The 22,272-nt window shown below is 29.8% G+C and overlaps 2 protein-coding genes across 8 annotated transcripts in view; one reads left to right on the forward strand and one right to left on the reverse strand.

Annotated features, from left to right (window-relative positions):
* LOC126740480 (uncharacterized) overlaps positions 1-22,272 on the forward strand; it is a 262,862-nt gene that overhangs the window by 209,612 nt on the left and 30,978 nt on the right. For all 7 annotated transcript variants that reach the window (XR_007661932.1, XR_007661931.1, XM_050446536.1 and 4 more), the window contains one exon: positions 15,363-15,443. The gene's annotated coding sequence lies outside the window, so the exon portion shown is untranslated. The remainder of the gene's footprint in view (positions 1-15,362; positions 15,444-22,272) is intronic.
* LOC126740527 (acetylcholinesterase-like) overlaps positions 1-22,272 on the reverse strand; it is a 255,707-nt gene that overhangs the window by 126,715 nt on the left and 106,720 nt on the right. The gene's annotated exons all lie outside the window — the stretch shown is intronic.

Consider the following 22,272-nt stretch of genomic DNA (forward strand, 5'->3'; position numbering starts at 1 on the left):
CTTTTCGGCGCGCCGACTATAGAACATCTTTTTAAGACATGACGTTGACATTTCGCAACTCAAAACCGTTATGTAATTTGTTTGCTGGTTAGGTTTTGTTTTATTTATTTTGAACATTTAAATATTTTTCAACAAAGGTAATTATTTTATTTTAAGTGTAATAAATATTGTTTTTTTAAATGCATATCAGTGATGTTAATGGTAATTTTAATACTATGCTGAAGGGACTTTTTCTAAATAGCCAATATTTTTATTTGTAGGCGTCCAAAAATTTAATATTTCACCATAAATAACAGTTTCCAACCAAGAAAATACTCAAACATCAATTCCTATACAACAGTCCCAACAGTTTTCTTTTATAAGCTCACAGCCAGGAAGTTAGCGACCTTCAGTAAATAAAATATCTTCATTATATCACAAAGATGACACAAATATTTTTCATGGGGTACCAATGGCAAGTTTGCTGATTCAACACCCACATTATTTTAATGCCAAGGCTGCCTTAAAACTTATCTAGTAACAACATTTCTGTGGTCAGGAGCATCCCTATTATCATTAATTAATCATTAATATCTTGATTATCGTCATCTTCTCTGGTATCGTTGGGGGGTAAAGGAGTTCTATGTTTATTTCAGCTTCGGCAATTAAATTTTTTCCCACAAGAGATAAATTATGTACTACACTACAGGCCCGAATAAAGTACACTATATTATCAGTTTTGCTTAATTTGATATGGTACAGTTGTCGCCATTTTGGTTCAGCAAGCCTTAACAATGCTCAATGACGATTTCTTGATAGCTTTAAATTAAAGTTTCTCTCTATGGCTGTAAAGTTTCCTTTATCTTTATATGGAGTTAAAAGATTTTTTAGAGAACAGGGATAGTCACTGTCTCCCAGTAAATAAAAATCTTGACACCTCTACCAATTCCGCATATAGAGGAGAATTTTTAAAAGCTCTGCTATCATGAACAGAGCCAGAATATCCAACAAAAATAGCCCGTATCAATAAATCATGATCACTAACCACTTGCATCTGAAAATAATATTAAAAGGTTGAGTGAACAAAATAGTTGTTTAGGTCAAAAAAATAGAATCTTTATACTTAATATTCCAAAATTATATTAATCAAAAGATGCTAGAGGTTGAAGTGGTAAAACTCAACTAAAATTGTAAATACGTATTTCTTATTTAACTGACCTGGATGGAGTAAAATTTTTTTCTATTTAAATATGAGTCTGGATCATTCTTAGCCCTATCAATATTTATATGAGTACCATCAATAGCCCCAATGGCCTCTGGGAATCCGTTTTCTCTAAAACATTGTTCAGTAGTTGTCTTTTCAAGTTCAGATGGCCATTTGGTGACATTCTACTTAGGAAATATATCATCCTTTAAAGAACATAAAAAAGGCAGCTAATTGTGATGTCAAATCTATCTCCAACATCTTTAAATGAAGAAGCTTGCCATTTCCACCAGATTGTGACGTAAAAAACTCACTTTCTTCTATGACCAATATTTTGAGCCACTTATCTTCTAACTCGAAAATGCTCAACAAATACCCGGTTATTGTTCAATGATACAGTAACTTCGAAGTAGCCTTCGTTTTTCGGTCTCTTGTGTCCCTGGAACAGGATATTTACTAGTACATCATCACTCGATACATTAGAATCAAATCCAGGATTTGCATCCGAACTTAAAGCGTCTGATGACATTCTGGGTTCTCTTAAAACCCCTAATAATAAAAATTGTTACCCAATATATATTTTAAAATTACACAGAAATTTATTGACTTTTTTATATATCTACATTTAGATATTTAATAAATACAGTAGTAAATTAACTCTAAAACCAGCCCTATTACTTTGAAAGCAAAAAAAATTTGATTTGAATTATTCCACAATGAAACGTGATCAAACCACAAGATTAAACTCCAAATCCGATATACATTTCTTATTGATTATCTAAATGACAAACAAAAAAAGAAAACAGAGTCTTGACATATAGCGCATGTCCCAAACCGAAATCCCTAGGAAATTCTACGGACTACTTTCAGTGGTTTGAAACCAATTTCCAAACTGAACATTATTGTAGCTAAAACAGCTGACAGTCAGTCAGAATCCCGGATTAGTTTTGCTAGAACGCATACTTTCGTTTGCGCAGATTCCGGACCGTTTGTGTATTGGTTCAACTTCTGCTAGAACAAACCTATTTATGTACTTTCCGGTGCGAGGACATTCCTATTTACCCGCCGATAGAGTGTTTGGACGTGTCGAAACGAATATTTATATAGAAATTCAGAAAAAATGAATCCTTCGATGTCAAAACCAAACTTAAAACATCGTATTATTTTGACGATGAAGCAAAAATATCAATGCCATTAATATTGCGAGCTCAGAAGCTAAAAAACATGCAAGAGCTATCTACGTCCTACTTGTAAAATTAATCAACGAAGATACAAAAAAAAAATATTATAAAATTGCTCCAAGCTAGATTTGGGGTCGACTGAGAAGATAAAATTCCGTTACCATCTTCAGCTTTTTTCAACAAGGTCTTAAGTATTGCGCCACAAATTCCAGAAGAAGCTCAAGACGATGAAGGGGAAGAAAACTTCTGCGAATGCTTAGAAGAAAATTAAATGGGCCATATTTAATTTATAATTTTTTTTTATTAAAATTATTTATCGTATCTTGGTTTTATGTGTTTTATTTTATATTAAGTGAAAAAGATGCTCAGCTGGGTTTTATTTTTATTCTTCCCTATTTAATGTTTACAATATATTGTATTATATCTCATATCGGCCACAGCAAAACGCATTATATAGAGTTATGGATCGAAAAGCGTTATGTCCAACTGTTAATTGACTTTTTCTCACAATCTTTGTTGGTTTTAATTTCAATTAGAACTATTTACAGAAGTATCGACCAGTATCTATGAAAATAACTTACTATGCAGGTTTAAAATGAACGGAAACAAGAAATATTCGTTTTTTTGTTGTTGGTGAAACAAAAGTTTTGATGGAGATAATTCGTTTTAAAAAGTTAGTCTTCAAATCTCTGTTCGTTTTCTTTACTCCAGTAACAAAAATGTTAAACATTTGTCTTATTATTTATAGTAAAGGTGCATTCGTCCGCGAAACAAACATTTCGTAAAAAATTCCCGTGGTTATTCCCCTTTCCAGAATTTTAAAACAGAAACCTGCTCTTCGGATTTCATCGCCTATCCTTAGTTCCTGATATTTTTGATATTTAAGCAAAATCATGTGTAATATTGTTGGGAGAGAACAAAGCCAGAATAGCAAATATTAATCAACATTTAAATATTATGATAGATAATGAAAGGTTGCCTGTTGTCACAGAAGTCAAGAATTTAGGTGTTTACCTTGACACAAGATTAACTTTCGAAACGCATATAAAAAAGAAACTATGCATTGCCTATTTAAGATTGAAGAAAATATATCAAGTAAACAGATTTTTACCCTCAACAACAAAATACTATTTATGTAACTCTCTTGTTTTATCTTTGTTGGATTATGGTAACATCATTTATCACAGCTCTTTGACTAACAGAATTTCTAAATCTATTCAGAAGTTGCAAAATGCGTGTTTGCGATTTTCATATATTTTGTATAGAGATCATATTACTCCACACTTAAATAAACACTCAATATTATCTATGGTTTATCGACGTACGCTACATTTAACCAATTTTATTTATAGAGTTTTAAAATCCAAGGAACCGCCATATTTATATCAACTTTTCATATCTAGAGATCACTATCACCAAACTCGCTATACTGGCAATTTTCTTGTACCGCAACACCGTTCTGCAAATTTCCAAAAATCCTTTGCTTTTGTTGCACTTCAAATATGGAACAATATTCCAATTGAAAAAAAAACTTTAGCAATATCTACATTTTCAAAACACATTAAAAATAAACTTTTGCAAGAGCAACGTATAATTTAATGAAAATGTGAGAAAATGTTGAAATTATCTGACTATTTGTGGCTAGATCTGTGCGTTCTCTGTCAGTCCAATTTATAAATAATAATGAATTATTAGTGCTATTCTCCTAGTGACCTATGGGGGGTTCTTGTGCTTGATCGGATACCAAAATTATTGTCATAAACTGAAAATTATTAACTTTATTGTTAAGTATAAATAGTGATTTTTTTTTCTTTAGGTTTTACTTTTTGGGGCGCTCTACACATTTCTGAAAATAAGTTCCAGACTTGTGAATCGGTTTATTAATCGCAGGGTAGTCCTTTATTTATCATCAACCGAGATTATTATTATATTTAAAAATGAAGTGTAATTTATTTTGAGATAAATAAAAAGTTTTTGAATTTGAATTTGAATTTGAATTTGAATTTAAGGGAATCGTTTTTGCATTTTTTGAGTGTGCCTGATATTGTACTATATCTTCTCCTATAACTCCAAGAATTCTGTTGCTAATTCCTTTATTTTCTTCAACATGAAGTATTTTCTCGAGCTCTGTCATCAGTATTGTTTTGCTCTGAGCATATTTAGTATTTACTATTTTTTTAGCCCAAAAGTTGTTAACAATATTTTGCACTGTTGTTTTACTTGGAAAATGCCTATGCCAGGGAAATTTACAGAAAATATTTCGGAGATTTTTAGTTAATTAGTTAATCATAGTTATTTTCTCTTGATTATTGTAATAATTATTTATACTGACCAATAAATGAATATAACACTTGATGATAACACTTTGACACACCATTTTAATAATTTGAGACTGGTGGTTTCATATTTTAGTTTTTTCTTAAATAAATTCTAAATCGCTTATTAGAAAGTAATGAAATTTAAAATGGTGGCTTATCTTACTCGAACTTAAAAAAAAATCTAATACAGATTTTCCGTAAAATATACAAGGGAATGTAAGAGACAAGGCAACTAGATTTATGACCATTTATGTAAGCATATTTTATAAACATGTAAGGTGTAATTTGACTTGGTGTAAGAATTTTTTGTATTTAATATTAATACTGAAAAATATCTTAATACAAAATAATTATCCCAAAGAATTTTTTGAAAATTGCTTTAAACAGTTTGATAATCCACGTATAAAATTAAATCAACCAATTTTTACGACAAATCTTATTTTACCATTTATTCCAGGTTTTCCTGATAAGATAAAAAGAATTGATAAAAAATTTAATAGAAGAACTATTTTTAAATCACAAAACACATTACATTTATTAACAAAAACTAAACCTTTCAATGAAAATAAATTTAATAAAAATGTAATAAATAAAATTTCTTGTACTTGTGGTAAATTTTACATAGGTGAAACCCGTAGACCATTACCAAAAAGAATTAATAAACATAAGTCTTACATAAAGAACAATGATTTACAAAAATCCAAAATTACACAACATGCATTCGACAATAACCATAGAATAAACTGGAATGCTTCCTCAATTTTAGCAAAGGAACCAATTTCAAAATTACGTAACCTAAAAGAAAGTGCATTTATAATGTTAAATGAAGATTAATGCTTAGCTACTTGTTCGGTTGATTTTAATAATACATATGTATTCCTTTGCTAAAAAGAGTGGTTGAACAGAGCATTTTCAAAATTAAATAATAATTTAAAATATTTGATATTCATATATTTTCTATCATTAAATTACATTAAGATCAACCTATTCATAAACCCTGAAATTATATAAAAAGATATTGTCGAATTAGGAAGGAGTTTTAAAGGAGGTATTATATAGCAGGAAATTTGAAAGATAAGTATATTTTGTTTATATTTTTAATTTAATTTAATTTTACTTTAATTAATACCTTGATAACGGTAGTAGATATAACTACCGAAACGTTGGTTCAAATTAGGTATTTTTTAAAAAGTAGGTCTTCTTTGTTTTGCTTGGAAAATGCTTATCATGGAAATTTACAGAAAGTAATGAAATTTGATATGGTGGCTTATCATACTCGCACTTTTCAAAAAAGTCTAAAACAGATTTTTCGTAAAATATACAGGAGACTGTAAGAGATAAGACATATAGATTTATGACCATTTATGTAAGCCGTTTTTATGAACATGTGGGGCCTAATTTGACTTAATAATTTTATTGGTTTATTTTGTATTAAATTAACATTTTCATAGGACATTTATCATGCAAGTGTCCTAATTTTTTACAAATGGAACATTCTAAACGAGGCTTTCGACATTTCCTTGTGATATGCCCACTTACGCCACAATTATAACAAGTATTTTTCTGAAGTTTGTGTTTCAATAAATTTGTCGTATTACTTTGGATAGAAGAATTTTCAAGAAACTTGTTATAATTTTTTCTTCTTTCTGGAATAATATTGGCATGTGACCAAGCATATTTAAATAAGCAAAAAGCTTATCTGCATTTTGTTGTGGTGCTGATCGTACAGTTCTTATAATATTTTCGTCATTGATGCTTCCAATTACAGCGTCGATTCAAAATTTATCAGGAGTTGATATTTTTAAAGCGCGTAACGTGGATAACTTTCTGAAACAATAATCTCCCAAATTTTGAGCGGGTTCTGCTTCATAATACCACTGTCGTGCATGTCCTCTCAATCTACTGGCTATAATTCTTATAACGTATTCACTACTCGATTGGTACCTGTCCATTAAAGTGTCCACTTTTGTCAACCACTTATCCAACGTAATATCGTCTTTGGAACGGTCAAACCGTAAATAAACAGTAGACGGCTTATTTAGAAGTTCGTTAACCTCTTTTTTTTAGTATTTTTTAATGTTTTTTTAAGTCGCGTTTTCACTATCCGTACTCGTATAACTACTCAAAGATGTCGATCGATTGCGTGTTCATTTCCGCGAGACCATCGGTCAAGTCAATCGCGCTTCGACTTTTTGTCACTTTTTTTCCTATTTTAACGGAGTCAAGATGAAAAAATATGACCGGGGTCTTAAGGCTGTTTATCCCACTTCTGACTTGTAAGAGTATTAGCAACAAAACTTTACTTTTATTATAATATTTCAAGATATTGTGACACACTAGAAAACATATATTTATAACGTAACGTGCTATTCAACCGTTCTTCTTAATGGTGTCTCGAACTTAAGACCGAACCCATAAGTGACGCACATGGTCGACATTGCTATAACTGATGGTGCCTTATCTCATACAGGAGCCATTATTTGAGAGTATTATAACATAAGATTTCCTATGGCCAGTTTAGCAAGGGATACTTCCTAAAAGTATGTTTTAGTTAGTTGTGCCCAATAGTTCTCGAGTCTAAAAGTCAGGCATAAGCATTGCAATATATTTTTTTTAAATATTTGTCACTATTGTAATTTACATCAAAAGCATATCCCTCAACTAGTTAACAAACTTACAAATTTACAACAAGTTTATAAGTCGCAAATAATCCAATCAGATAATATTATACGAGACTATATTAGTATGCAATGAAAGCGCAACACCTGGCAACTTCGCCGACATGAGACAGACCTTTTGCTTGGCCTCGGACTCAATCCGGTCGGTCGTGTAACGACCGGAGTTTCTTTCCAGATGTAATGGCGGCCAAGGTCATTGAGGCCGGGGGTTTCCAGCGAATTTTCCCAAAGATTCACAGGTGAAAACGGGGAAACTGTAATTTGCGGAGCGGCCGCGACGCGACGCTACGACGCGACGCTCTCTATACTCGCTTTCGTGCCGATGTCAGATAATATAAAATTAAAGAACTGTGCCGGAGATATGCGTGATTTTCCATGGACATTAATTTTTCAAGAGGGATGTGGTGGGTGCTCTAGGTTGAAAGACGTACTTGTAGCTAGGTTTATTTGGTATAGTTTAAAATTTACTCGCGTAAATGCTTTATGTTGTTTACATATTACAGTGCTTTTTTATAGCAAGGAATCGATCTTGGGGAAAAAAATACCCTACTAAGTTAAGTTTTTTTCAGTTCAATACATTATTAATAATTAATATATTTTGAGTAAAAAGATCGCAGTAGGTACATAATATTAAATAAATAAAAAATAGCATATCATACTCAATTAGATTATGCATACAAATTTATATATATTTAGAGTTCTCCATGCACGAGAGAATAATTAAATAAATCAAACTGATAACATACATTAAAATTTAAATATCGAAAATGTAAAAGGTTGATATGCTAAACGTGGTCTACATTTAAAATTCCATCGCAATTTTTGATAATTTGCTGCAGAGCATTAATTTGCAATTAGACACTTTTTGGCCCTCAAGGCACTTTAGCAAAGTGAGTACCTGCCATTATGATTACACAAAAAATTACACAGGATATTTTGTGATAATTAATTAATTTAGATTAATGGACAGATTTTTTCCATGTCTATTTAGCCGTGGAAAAAATCTGTCAAAATATAGTATCGACTAAAATAATAACAATCACATATAAGGTGTCAGTTTAAAAACTTTCAATGCACATATCTCTGAAACTAGAAAAGCGCAATTTGGTACAAATTTTATGAGCCACCCCTTGGCCTCGATGCATCCAATCTCAAAATTTTAAATGACACCACTGCATTTGCTTAAATTAAAGGTCTTTTAAAGTAAAATTTATCTGCATAAGAATTTTTCCTAAATTTTATACAGGGTCAAAGACAGGTATAAGTTTAATGAAATACACTCTGTTTTATAAAGTGCTGTTTTATTTAATTAGATTCTCAAAATGCTTTCCATTTTGGACTAAACAAAAATAATAATATTTTTTAACTCATTTTTAATATTCTAAAAGCCTTTCTTTGGAATCGCTGCACACTTTGTAATAAATCCGTTGCCAAAAATAATCACGTACTCTACGCTGAGCTATTTTTTCTTGTTTACTACTGATCAATATCCAATTTAAGTCAACTGTTTCAGCTTGTACTTCACTGTCAAAAAAGTCAAACCTAACAATATTTTTTTTTTAATCTGATAAAAAAGTTTGTTTACGAAGTTCGAATGCAGGTTTTAGGTCGTATCGGACAGTAGATGTCTTAAAAAATATTTTATATTGTAAATCGTCTTGTGACTTTTCACTGACTCACCCAAATACTTCACACAATGGTTTACTGGCGGAATGAGTTGAAATAATTTATATTTATGGTGCTTTGAGGACTGTTGCATTATTTAGTGAAAGAAATCCTGTAAAAAACTGCAAGTCATACTTACATGGAGCAACTAGTTCTCAAATTTGAAGGAACAGGATTAGTGGAAAATAAAAAAAAGTTTAGCGTAGAGCAGACGAAGTTGACAGTTGACGAAGCAGTACAAGTAGAAGTATTAGGACATTTTGCTTTCCTACATTGTCTCTACGAGAAATTTTAGCGATAACAGGAATTTGAGATCAATCTATACTATTCAGGTACTTAAATTAAGTCAATTCCATCCATACAAAATGCAAATTCTTCAGGAATTGCGTGAAAACGACCATAACTGAAAAATAGAATTTTGCGAGGGAATGACAGAAAAATTAGGTCTTACTCCTCATTTACTACAAAATATTTATTTTAGTGACGAATGCACGTTTTTTTTATTAGTTCTGTTAATAAACACAACTGTATTCAATTACCATTCAACCTAACATGGTTGAAGAAATAGAAAATCAGTTGGATATTCATGAAGGTAGGAACATAAACAAAGATTGATTGCATTTTCAACAAGATGGAATGTCGCCCCACTATGTTCTTCCTGTGAGGCAATTTTTACATGGCGCGTTTCCAGATTAGTGAATTGGCAGAAGAATGCGAATGAAACAGCCAGCGAGATCACCAGATCTAACACCCCTCGACTTTTTTTACTTAAAAACTGTTGTGTTTAAAACGCCAGCTTCACTCGATGATCTTCGGCAACAGATTGTGCATCTATTCCAAGAGAAGTGCATTTTGAGCATCTATTAAATAAAACAATAATTCATAAAAACAGAGTATCTAATAATAACATATATAACATTAACCTAAGGCATCAATAGATCCACGAATATAACTGGAAAGGCAAGACAAATTAGTAAAGCAAAATCGGCGAATGAACAAACCATGCTGATTAACGGAAATAAGACCTTTAACATGGTTAAACAAAAACACATACTATATAATTTCAATTATTTTCCAAAATAACAAAGGAACAAAGGATTGGGATTAAGTTCCTGTGAGATTATAATTGATGAAAGAGGCAGTTTTTTTTAATTTAATTAAGTCCGTCAAATATCGATTTTTCAAAACAGATATTAGCCCGACATGTTTCTGGGACTATTTTCGATAGCGCTTGTGAAGATATTATAACGGAAAATTTTTAATTTTCGGAACTTCCTCCTGTTGCTAAGAAGCAAAGAGTAGAGCCGTTCATGTCGCCATATTTCATCAGAGTATCTTCTTTTTTAATAATTGGTCTGACATAATTTAGTAATTCCTCATAGATGATGGCCTCCATTCGAAGATAATTCACCCAGTCAAGGGGTTCGAACCGTAATTCTTCTAAAAGGTTTATGTGCGAATACATTTCGCGTTTTTTAACCACTCTTTTGTCCAACGAGATTATTTTTTTGTTTTTGTGTTGAAATATAGTGCAACGGCAGCAGAAACAAAAATATCTGTAGATGCCATGGAATTACGACTGATGCTTATCAGCACAATTTTAAATAAAAACTTTATTAATGTACCTATACATATACACTATTTCAACGATACATCAAAACTAAACCAAGTTGACAAATAAGTTTGCCGTTTTTATTTGCAACTTGGTTTATCAAGCCAAGTTGGCCAACTTGCATGTGCGTGTGGAGCAGCCTTAAGACTACTAAAAACCGGCGCAAATTTAATATGCGGTGATAAAAAATTCTTAGCATTAAAATGTTTACATATTTTTCTGAGGATACCAATAAAAAAAAGTCTATACATTGTGAATGTAAAATAATGTTTTCATTTAATTACAAGATACGTGAAGTATGGAATATAAGCTTATGGAGTAGTGGCATTTTTATTGTTCTGAGTAGTTTACTTAGCACAAGTTAATGAAACAAACTGGAAAACCTTAAGAAAACATCCTTCTTATAACTTCTAAGACATTTTTCTTAGTAATCAATTTTTAGTAAAAATTAATACCACACGCATGTGTCATTGTCACGACTTTAAAGTAAAATAAAACAAGTTCTCCCATAAAATTTCACCGCGTTTGACTTGCTATATTTATAGGCTCAATAAAAGTAAGCCACAAGAGAACATTTCAGAGGTAACAACGTTTGAAAAGGGGACTCTATTTCAAGCTTAGTTGCGCCCGTTTATTCCGTTTAATCCAGTTCTGTGTTTTGTGGCAATTTATGAAGTTTTATGATTTCAACTGGGGAACAGTTCAAATTGTAGGGCAGTTTTTGGTATTTAGTTAGCAGTAATTGCTGTTTATAAGCTTGTTTTATGAAGGGGTCGTTAAACGGCGAATGTTGGTAAGATATATTTAAGACATAGAAAAAGAGGCATTATTGCTGTTTTAATAATAAAGTTTCGTGAAAATAGGGAAAGAAAGAAGAAACTAATGGTGTATCCAATTATTTTATCCATTTTACTATTTTATTGAATCTATTCAATAAAATGTAAAATACGTTGACGGTAAGTTAATTATTACGGTATCGAACAATAGTCAACAATATGAATCGTGCATTTTACTGGGGATCACGAAATATGATAAATGGCGACATTACGTGTTCAACGTTACTCAAAATATATTGGTATTTTTACCAGAGTTACTGTTAACATCAAATATTATATTGGTCTGCCAATGCACTATATATTGGATTTTTTTCATATAATTTATTTATAAATTGGGATATTTACTTTATCTTTGAATCGATAGAAAAAGAGGAATAAATATCAGTACTAGACAAGGAAATGAATTTTTGGATCTGATACCTAGCCTGAACTAGAAGGTATGACCTAAAAAGAACATGAAGAAGAAGAAGAATACTCACAAGCAAGAAAAGATCATATTTATTAAGTTTTTAAGAAAGCAGAAGAGCTAATATCAAATTATTTTAAAAAATTACTAAGAGGAAGTTCAAAAATTAGAATAAGAAGAAAATATTTTACTCATTTTAGTACAAATGCCTACTTGAGGTTGTATAATCATAGATTTTTAAAAAAGCAACTTACTTACTTAACGTTACCAAACAACACTTAGACATATAAAATTGTTTTTGATTTTTCCATAATATTTTCGAAAGCCGGTTCTACGGGAGACGTCCCCCTAAGCGATTGGTTGCGAAGTCACTGCCCAGACGTAATCATTGAAGAAAACTATCTTTCTTGACTAGATAATTTTAGAACCAACGACGATAATTTAATAATATATCAGAGAAGACCTTAATGGATCATACAATTCAGAGAATGATCTAAATTCCGATAACAAAAGCGGCGATGATGATGGACAAGTGAACGAACCAAATCCAAGTTATTCAAAATCTTTTTGTGCAATTAAAACTGTCATAAATTTTTTACAATTTACCGAATACGATGTGTATCTGACGATACAATTTCACAAGCCTCGTTAAAAGTTGAGAAAAACATCGAGGAAATAAAATTGTGTAAAAAAAATTAACAATCAAAAATAACAATTAATTTTTTGGAAACATCATAACTACTTGGTGTGTATTTGTACACACATAATATATATGTATTAATTAATGTTCTATTTCAATGTTACATGTTATATTATTATTATATCTTTTTTATATTACATACATAGAATGTATTTAATGGGTTTACTCCTTTAGTTAAACCAAATAAAAATCTACATATTTGTTTTTATAGATTTCTATTATAACGTACCTTCGGTTATAAAGCAAATATTTTTTCTCCCTAGAGGGTACGTTATAACCGGAGTTTACTGTATACAGGGTGGTCATGAAGTAAGGAATAAATTCAAAATCTCGTAATTTTTTTTTTTAATCGCTCGAACCCGTTGATTCTAGTTTTTTTCGGGACATATTTTACAAAAAAAAATTGTACAGTATGTTTCAAAAAAAGCTTTGCTAAAATTTTTTTTTCAAATTGCAACCCAATTTTTTAATGAATTTTTGGATTTTTTTTACAATTCTAAATATTTTTCTCATGAAGCATGAACTATCCCAAACTAAGTCCAAGCGTTTTAAAGTTATTTTCATTCAATATTTTAAAATTTAATATTTTTGCATAACTCGATAATTGTATGACACAAGAATAATTAATGTCAATAGTTATAATAGCTAACAGTTCTGTGTGTCTTTTGGTAACGTTTCACTAGTTTTTCAGTTAAATTAAAATTAATAAAATTATGTAGTAAGTTAACAGGTATTATATGTATCCTATATCGTGAAATAAATTGAATATTTGAAAAAATTTAGAAAAAAAAAGATTAAAAATTCGTGAAATATCTATAAATAAGGAAAATTACTTGTTGAAAAAGTGTCCTAGCCTGTCTTAAGAAATTATGAATATATTTTATATTCTACAGTTAAATCGACTCTCTTATATTGTATCTAATTTCTCATTCTACTCATAATTTAGTAATATAATTAATATTCTTATTAAATTATACTTATGTTACCTGGAACATACATGTATGATTTATTCAGGCATTGAATCACATTTAAGAAGTTTTTCACCTGAGAAATAAATAATAATATATAAAAATAATATTAGTGCATTTAGAACAAAAAAAAACCTTTTTTTAACTATTACCGAATGAAAAATCAATGGAGTATTAAAATACATCTTTCTTTTGTGCAACGGTAATAAATGGTAGCTAAAATGCCTTATCTTAAATTTGCTTTTTTGTCTAAAAAAACTTTTTATTTAAAGACTTTTGTCGTACATTTTTTCTTCTGAATAGTATTTGTAATTTTGTGATCTAAGAATTCCTGAAATTTAGCCCTTGAATTTTATCACTATGAGCATAACATTCCTAGTAATTTTTAACTAAGTAATTTTTCCTATTAATTTTTAACTAACTTTAGTTTTTTTATTTTCGTCTTTTTAATACTAAATTACATTACAGCTTACTGAGACACGGCGCATAGAGACTGGCTACGGCACTTGTTGATGATTAGCTACGGCAATCGAGTTATAACGCATCAAGCAAAAGTTTAGTCAATTCGGTCATGTAAGAGATGTTCCTAGATCTGGTCGTACCCAAGTTGATAAAAATATGCAGTTAGAAGCTGTATTGTCGGTTCAGAATAATCAGCATGTAGCATCTAGGCAGGTAGCAAGGAACATGGATATAGGAAAAACAACTGTTCTTAAAATACAACATACGAATAAATACCACCCTTATAAGATACAAGTTAAGCAAGAACTTTTGGAAGGAGACTTTGAAAAGCGTCTTGAAATATGTGTTTGGAGAATCCAAATTTAGTGAAAAATATACCTTTTTCCGATGAAGCCACTTTGTGCTTGAATAGTGGCATAAATACCCAGAACTATCAATACTGATCCGATGTAAATGCACACTGAATGAGGGATGGACATACACATTTCAATTATACACCTTTCTACTTTGAAGAAAATTTAGCACGTCAGAGATGCTTGAGTTTTCTAGAAGAGGCACTTGTTCCAGCTTTGGCTACCCTTTCTCTCGAGATAAAACATCCAAATTTTCTACACCACAACATCTTGCCACCCATCCCCTTCTTGCTGTGGAACTTATTAGCAGAACACTTTCCCAAACAGGTGGATTGGAAGGAGCTTTGTTATTGAGTGGCCACCAAGATCGCCCGATCCAACATCACTAGACTTCTTTTAAGGGGATATTTTAAAGAAGATGTATTTAAAAACCAACGGATAAAACTAGTTGATTTACAACACCCCATCCGTCAAGAAATACGTCAAATAATGCCCGAAACGGTTCGAAATGTGCAGTAGGAATTTAGGTATAGCACATGCTACATATTCAAAATTGTAGAAGCATTCCAAAAATGCAATAAAAAAATTGGGTTACATTTTAAAAAAAAATTTAGCACAGCTTTTATGAAATATATTAACTGTATACAATTTTGTTCTTGTTAAATAGACCTCGAAAAAAAAATAAGATCAATGGATCGGAGCGACTTTAAAAAATTTACGAGGTATTATTTTTTTCCTTACTTCACGACCAACCTGTATATAGTAAGTGAAGGTCTTTGACTATAAAGTAATTTTATGTTTATAAATGCCTTTTTAATACAATTATCAATATATTCACGAAATCTTCATTTAACAACGAATAGTACACCAAGATTTTTAGCTACAGTAGTAGTACATTTTATCGTTTCACCATCTATCATCAATTTTTACAAAATTTTCATACTTGTTTCTACACTGATTCCTACCAAAGAGAAGAACCTGACATTTATTTTGATTTCAGTTAAACAGTGGTCTTTGGAGGCTCTAGCAAGCAGAGCAACATCTGGAGAAATATGTTCGTTAGCTTTTTCAATTTTATCAGGTAAAAACTACAAGTAAATTTGTATGTCGTCAGCATGTATAACGAATATTTGAAATAAGAAGATAATTGCGAAGTATATAAAGTGACGAATAACGGTCCAAGAACTAAGAAAAGCAAATTTTGAACTTCTGAACACTGATCCTGTACTAAATTATATACATCAATGGCTCGTCGTAATGAAAAGAATTTAAGTTCCTAAAAATATTTGAAATAAGGATTTTCGGAAAGTCGGAACTCTTTACTTAAAAAAAGCTTTTGATTTCTACACCCTATTGACAAAGGAAGTTTCCATGGCAAAAAATATAGACAAATAAGATTAGTCATAAAGCAATTAAAATTAAAAAAAGACTCACTTAAGATTCAAAAAAACTAAATAACTTCGCTCGTACCTAGAAATAAATGGATTAAGGCCTGCATGTAATTATTACTTAAAATTAATAAACTAAATAATCCTTTCTTTAAACTAAATTATAATTTTCCTTTAACTTTAGTCACTATACCCATGTAATACGTTAGAAATCAAAGACCCGCAATAATTCCCAAATTAATCGCAAATCTTCTCATCCATATCTAAAACAATCCTCTTGCATGTTCAATTAAACAACGTTTGATGTGCAGGAGCGTTTATCTGGTTAGATCTGTTATCAGTGTCATCTAATTACGTACTAACGTTACAGCGTTACGAATTAATAGGAAGGAGTGCAATATTGATTTCATCGGTAAGATTTTTTTATTGTTTAAATAGATATCTTTAATAATTGCATTGAAATATTATATAGAGTTACTGTTATTTAGTGATTTTTAAAAAATTATTTGTTAAATTTTCTTTAAAGACATTTACCCCATTAATTCGTAACTTATCTAATTCAAGCGTCTTATTTAAAACATAGATAAGCTAATCCCTACGGATAATATTCAAGTCGGTATCTTTAATCTTAAATTAGTTTCCAGCGCAAATTGGTATCGATAAATAATATCTCATTTAAACTTATTTCACCCCTTTTTATTGGGACCTGGATAAGTGTATTAAGAATTTGATAAAGTAACTAATATTTTGGAATGAAATTATATTTTTTTGAAAGTGCTGATGGGTACACCTCATAAAATCTAAATTCTATGTGGCTACTGTGGTTTCAAAAACTCACAAAGCAGTGCATTGAAGGAAAGAAAGAGTTTTCAAGTTTTTCACAAAGATATTAGATTAACATTTTAAAGATGTTAGGTAAAATATTGAAACATATTTTCCGAAAGTGGATGTTTTCAAGTTTAAGCAAATAAAAAAGGCGGGGTCGAACAATAGATAAATATATGCATTTGCAATAAGTAGTACGGTATTTTTTGGCTTCAACTAAATTAAAATATCTCCGGCTATAGTGCAAGTAGTTCTTCATTTTGCACAAGTAGTCTAGAACACAATAGGCATTCTAGCTGCGTATCAAAGAGGTTATAAAATAATTGCTTAAAAAACTGGTAAATCAATGTATATGAGCAATCAGTTTATTGGCATATTAAGTGCAATGGTGTTTACCGAACATTAAAAAAATCCTTAAGGGAACTAGACTAGTCATTGTTGATGAACTAAGTCTGCCTACCTAGATAACTAAGAAAAACACAATTGGAATAAGGTGGGAAAATATTTGCAAACACGAATAGTAAATGGGTCATACTAGAGACGGACGAGGATATTTTGAAAAAAGAGAAGGAACGTATAACCGTATGCCATATTTGACAATATTATTTGGTATCTGGCCTTCATATTATTTATTTTTTCTAATATTAATATAAATATATATTATAGATAATTTTTTGCTTGCATTTATATATTTTCTTTTATTAATTATTATATTAGCATGGAAATGTCACTTTTTTTAAATTAAATCAGTGAATATAGCTTTTTCAAATGTGCTTTATTTAATTACCTCATTTTGCGGATGTAACATCATTATTGAAGGAAAATTATGATATTCTGGAAATACAAAACACGGTTGCCTTCTGATATTCTTCAAAGATTTATTTAAGTTTAAAATTATAAGTTTCTTAAAAACAGCATGTGCTGAAGGTAGGAATGAAAATTAAATTTATAAAATATTTCACATATTATTGGGTCTACTTATAGGCACCAAAAGACAAGTTTTTATAGTAAGTCACTTTTATAGGTATTTCCGAGCATTGTTGATCGACATTTTAATGGATTGCGACAAGGTTATTTTTAGTGGTAATTTTAATTAAAATAAACAATGATAAAATTTTAACCCTTTAAAAAATACAAAAGTACAAAAGATAAAAATCGTCTATTATCAAATTATTATCTAAGCAATTATGTAACCAAAGTAATATAGCAGTTTAAAATAAAAAAAGAGATATTTAGAATCTATTTAATAAGAAAGTAATAAAGTTCTTTTGAAAAAATTAAAAAATTTACATATAATATCCAAAACTAAAAGTACATAGTGTCCTGATAACTTGAATAAACGCATAGATATTATTACAAAGTTGCCTTACTACGGCCCTGTCTTGGCCGGATTATGCTAAACAATTTCTATGTATTCGTATTTTAATATTTGTACTTAAAGAACATTGTGTTAGAAGAATCTTATTGGGTGTATATAATAATCTGATTCGATGTTAAGTTTAGTTGGGATTATATTATGCTAAATATTCAATAAGTGCTTAAAAATAGTAAGTGAAGTAATGATTAAAATTTAGTGATTAAGTGTAATTATTTATTAAGCCCACGGGAAATCCATAACAATATAAATAAATATTTTTTGTAATTTTCTCAAATTAAAAAACAAGCTGATAAATTTTAAAAAATAAACAAGATATTTAATATTATTAGTATAGTTTTATGTTTTATTATATAGGGGTTGAACTTTGAAGAATTTGTATTTGCTTTCATTTTCTTTTTTGCAATTTATACATTAATTTGCTTGAACTATTGTATTGATTATGTTGCACAAAAAATGGTATAAATATTATTATTATTATTAATAGACTGATCAGACAAAAGGTAGAGGAACTACATTAAAAACTTGAAAGGTAGTTAAATTAAAAATATACAGTGAAAGCTTCACCCTTAGGAACCCAACAACCCTTAAGAACCCTTATATTGTTGGTGAAATTTTAACGATAAATATCTGAGAAAATGTCCACGTGATATAAGTTGAGAAATATTATGTTTGTGTTATTTATGTTTAACAAAAAGATTCATTGCATGTTAATAATATACAATAATTAACTTAAGGAAAATAACTTTTGAGTAAATATCAATTTCACCATTTTAAAAATGGTTTTTATTTATTTATGGGAAAACAGTGCATAAAAAACTGAAGAATTTAAATTTGTTCAAAATTAAATAGGGATTTTAAAATGGAGTGGCGTACTATTTTAATGCTGTTTGATAAACTCTTATGGACTATTAATTTTAAAAAAAAATTAATTAATTAGATGCACAAAACATATCTGCAATTTTAAAAAAAATATCTATATATAGTAAAGTTTTAAAGTTAAAATTTCTTTTTCTTTTTAAGTTTTAATACCGAGACGTTTAGGATATACCTTCATATGAATTTTTTTATAATGAAATGAATATTTGTATAGATAATTATTGTACTCGGGTATAAAAAGCGATTTTATTCCTTTTGTCCTGTAAATTGTTACAGCGATAAGTTACACAATTAAGCACCATCTTATATTAATTTTCTCTTCATGAGAAAACACGTTACGAAAATTGGCACTTTTTGGTTAAATAGTTCAATGTTCAATAACACAATACAAAAAATCAGTTTTTAATGGTGAAGTTTCACTTTTTAAACTAATATTACCACATACAAAGCATCACAAGAAACTCTATTTGGTAATGTCTATCGAAAGAAAGCGTCCCAAAGCACCATAAAACACTAAAATCTATTTAAATTTCATGATCACAAGAATAGCCCTTTACAACAATCTGTAGAAGAAAGAGGCAAATACTACGTATAGTGCCTTTCTTGCCTGTTGCCTCTGACACGTTTTTCAAGCCTTTGCTGCATTAATGCATCCGTTCCAGTTATCAAAGGTATTAAATTTAATGGTGTCCGGTGCGCCATTGGTCTCGAACGTCAAAATCGGTAGTGTTTGGCATTCAATATCGATATTATTTGTGGATGTGCATATGTTAAATTTGTTTCTTGTTCTACTGAAATAAGGCGCGCATGTGCTATGGGTTAATAAGTAAAAAATGTTGGTTTTGGCGAGATCTACCCACCCTTACATTTTGGCACAATAGTTTCCGAATACCTTATAAGAAGTTATGTAGGCGTATAATAGGCTTGTAGTTTTTAGTTAGCTCTGCTCTCTTGTTTTTGGATATCAGAAAAGACATTCTCTTTGTTATCCATTTCGGAATGTATTATTTTTCATTTATCAATTCAAATATAAATGAAAGGTTTCGTGTATGATAAATTATTATTATTATTATTTTTAATAATAGTCGAGCCTGAGCTTATTGGATATGCCATGTTCGATCATTAAATGCCTTAATTATAGTTTGTATATCAACGAAGCATCTTGAAAGCAATTATCTCAACAACTTGGATCGTTAGTCTCGTTGCCCCTTAACGATCGCTTAAACCGAAAGTGCATTATCGAAAATGTACTGCCATGCTCTTGGATGATGCTTCGTGGTTTACGGCTTCCTCTATAGCCTAACAAGATCACTGCCAATAAATCGTTTTTGAAATTTAAATTTTAGCAGCAATTTATATACAAATTTTCCGGTTTTAATAGAGTAAAGCTATCACGTCCCTTACCATTGACCACTCGTAGGGACCATAGAAAAAAAAGATTTATTTTATTTTTAATTTGTTTACCAATTAAATTTTTTTGTTTTTGCTAATGAATAATTAAAATTAATTATGTAAAACAGAATTTGCTCCAGAAATTCACTTTTATTGCCTTTTGTAAAATCTGATAAATATTAAAATTTCACTAACTACGTACTTTGCTTCGTATTATTGTACGTATATCTATAATCCCACTAGTTTCCTAGGCTTCCCTGAAGGTCATACATTATTCTTAGAAATCACTACATAAAATTGACAATATTTTGTAATTTTTTAAAAACCGATTTAACCCCTAAGCAATATTTCTAGCTAATAATTTTCTGAATATTCTGAACTTCTAAAGCTGAATATCTTACAAAACTCATTATTATTATTAAATTTTCCACCTCATTTAATATACAGAATAACATTCCTAAATCTGGCAATGGAAAGAAAACTCCGTTTAAGTAGGCTTAAAGTAGATTAAATGCCTACTTAAGCAGGCAATTTAATGCTTAAATTTGAATACAAAATAAAATTATCTACAAATGATAAGTTGAGAACTGAAGGAAATATCTGTTCACATAAATATTGATATATATGTATATCCAGAATGAATACATAGGGATACACGTTAATTTAAAGCAATCAAAAACTATAATATGTAAGGAGCTATATTTCTCTCTATCCTTAAGTTACCTGAATGACTTTTTAGAGGTCTGTAACTCCTAATTTCCAGTTGCTGATTGAAATGCTTTTTAATCCAATGAACTTATTTTTTAATTGTCCCCAATAAGTTAAATGTTATTAAGTCTAAATAATCTTCTTTAGAGTAAATAAAAATTTCTAGCATGCAGTTATAATTATCAGTATTAATACCATCAATTAAAATTATAATAACAATATTGCCTTTAATTATTTAAATCAATTGTGCTTTAAAACCACCTTTGTTAATTTTAATCCTTAAAAAATGTATTTCTATTTAAATAAAATACTCTATATAGATTTATACAAATATAAAACAGAAAACGATTTAAATATGAAAAGCACAATATAAACACGAAAATCGTTTTAATTTAAATTATGCATCAAAAAAATATTAATTAAAATTTTTCTAGACCCACTTTCTTGGAGAGAATTTGCTGTTTTAGTTAGAAGCAAAAAAGAACCATCTTGGAGCTACTTTATGACAATATCCTGTTTAAAAATAAATATGAAAATGCCAAGGATCATCATTTTTATATTCTCCAATATATCGACCCTTTCACGTAATAAACTATGGGTAATAACATTATAGGCGTTGTATATTCCGTTATTCGATTTATGCACCCTTTTCACATCGTTCTCAAAAATATACAGCTATATAAAATTGAAAAGCTTATCCTGAGGCTTCAGGAACGCAAACTAAACGTCAATATCTTAAAAAAATTTATTTGCTTATTTTAAAATGCTTAAAGGGCAAAACGGGCTCGAATTTTGAGCAAGATCGATTTTTACCGATACCGTTATTTATATTCTAAGAATGGTTAAAATTTAATTACACAGGAAACGAGCCTGAAAGGAAAAAAAATGTTTGACATTTTTCCAGTGAACTGGTCGGTGCACAAACCTAATTACCACTTGATTGAAATCCGGAACGGTCAGAAAATTAGATATAATTACAGTGGCTTATATTCACCTGCATAGCGTTCAATTTATCGCACAATTTTAGCTCGCAAATGGGTCGATAAAACAAAACATCCACGCAGTAATAATTACCAGAGCACTCATGTTCCACAGCCAGAAGTAATATTTTAAATTTGGTATGGAAAAAATTAAAAAGTAATTCTTTTATATAATATATAAAATTTGATTGTCTTAAAAGCCAAACATTCACTATTTATTTGCACCTAAATATGCATTTTGTAATGAAATAAATTACAAAATATAAACATAGTACATAGTCGTATTACAAATACAAACAACTTAAAGAATCCAATGCAACAAAATCTCTAAAATGTGTAACACATAATAAGCTGAAATGCGGA

This window comes from Anthonomus grandis, chromosome 1 (genome assembly GCF_022605725.1).
Source record: "Anthonomus grandis grandis chromosome 1, icAntGran1.3, whole genome shotgun sequence".
In the NCBI taxonomy this organism is placed as follows: domain Eukaryota; kingdom Metazoa; phylum Arthropoda; class Insecta; order Coleoptera; family Curculionidae; genus Anthonomus; species Anthonomus grandis.